The following is a 1841-nucleotide window of genomic DNA, read 5'->3' as shown; positions in this document are numbered from 1 at the left end:
GGGGGGGGGGGGCAGCAGGATGGGGTGCCCCGGGGCCGTGGCACACGGGGAGCGGTGATGTCACCGAATCACAAAATCACAGAATATCCCGAGCTGGGAGGGACCCCCGAGGATCATCGAGTCCCAGCTGCACAGGACCACCCCAAATTACTCACCCTCCCTTTGCCCGCAGCTTTCCCGCACCCTGTACCCCGCACCCTTCAACCCACGTCCTGCACGGCGAGGTGACACCCGCAGCCACGCAGCGGGACACGCATGGGGACATCCTTGTCTGGGTGAGCCAAACCCAAAGCCTAACGAGGCCCGGCCGTGCTAACGAAGCAGCGACCCCCGTGTGCTGTGGGGCTGGCTGTGCCTTGTTGGCAGCCCAGGGCAGGGCCCTGCCCCAAAGCTTCTTCAGTGCCCTGGGCCAGGGTGGGGGCTGTTGGGTCCCACTCTGCTTTTGTGCGGGGCACGCAGTGTTGGTGCTGCCGGGCTCCGGCTGTGCTGTTTGGGGCTGGTTGCTGTCCCTGGGTTCCCCTGCTCGCTGCAGCCTTCCCGGGGGGGCTGCTGGGCTCCCTCGGCTTTTCCAAGCCAGCCCGGCTCCACCGTGCCTTTGTAGGGATGCTGGGGGGGGGGGAGGGGGATCTGCGGGCGCTGCAGCCCCTCCTGCTCGCAGTGCTGGGGGTGGGCAGGATGGGGCCGTGCCCTCAGCCCAGCCCTGGCGCTGCTGGGGGTGAGGAGCAACGCGAGGGGCTGCTTAAAAAAAAAAAAGGAAAAAAAAGAAAAAAAAAAAAACCTTGAGATTTCTAAATAATTTCTGCGTGCGTGTGTGTGTGTGCCCCCGTCCCGTTGCAGGGTGAGGGCTGCAGTGAGGATCAGCCCGAACCTGTGAGCGGCTCTGGCAGTGATGGGCCGTGGAGGTGAGTGCTGGGGGAGGGGGGGTTACACACTGGGGGCTCTGAGACAGCGAGGATTCAGCAGAGCCATCAAAAAGCTTTCCCAGCCCTCGGCGCTGCCTCACCCGAGGGCCCGCAGGGCTCTTCAGGTGACAGATTTAGCAGAGCCCTAGAACTTCAGCCTTCCTGCTCCAGCAAAGCCTCGGGTGCCCGCTCTGCTCAGCCCCACGCTGACCTGACCGGGCAGGATGCGGCGTTCTGTGCGGGGTAATCCCCGCTCCCACGGGGACGTCGCTCCCCTCCTCCCCGGCTCAGGTTGGACCCGTGCCCCCGGGCTGTGGGGCCGTGTGCCGGGGGTCGCGGGCACCCAGCGTGTGGGGCACGGCCGTGGGGTGCAGCGGCGAGGCCCGGGTCCCGCCCCGTAGCACCGGGGAAGTGCTGGCATCCCCGTGCAGAGCCGCCGGCCCCCGCCGCGCCCCGGGTTAGGGCCGGGAGGAACGGGGGGCGGGGGGGGGCTCAGGTTTCCTCTCTGCCGGGCTGGAGCCGGTGCCATTAGCCCCCTCGGAGCATGACGTGCGGGCGGGATATCAAAGCGCCGTGACCGGGGCTCGCAGCCGCCCCGACGGCATCGCCCGGCACACGCCCCATCGCGGCAGCTGCCCCTCCCCGCGGCCCGTTACCGCGGGGTCCCGTGCGGGGCCGTCCCGCATCCCCGCGCTCCGCTGCGTCCCGCAGCCCCGCACCCCCGCGGGGCGATGGGGCCGTGCCGCAGCCCCCCGCCCGCTCCCCTCGAGCAGTTGGTTTGCATTAAGCCCCGCGCTGATAAGTGGGGCCGCGGGACGTGCGGGGGAGCGCCCGGCTCCTCTTCCTGCTCCGCGCCGGGCGAGCGGCCCCAGAGCCGCTGCTGACAGACACGGGCGGCCCCGCCGCGCCCCCGCCATCCCCCGCCGCCAGCCCGACCCC

The sequence above is a fragment of the Numida meleagris genome, unplaced genomic scaffold (assembly GCF_002078875.1).
Source record: "Numida meleagris isolate 19003 breed g44 Domestic line unplaced genomic scaffold, NumMel1.0 unplaced_Scaffold250, whole genome shotgun sequence".
Classification (NCBI taxonomy): Eukaryota; Metazoa; Chordata; class Aves; order Galliformes; family Numididae; genus Numida; species Numida meleagris.
The sequence above is the reverse complement of the archived record's forward strand: the minus strand, read 5'-3'. Positions refer to the sequence as shown.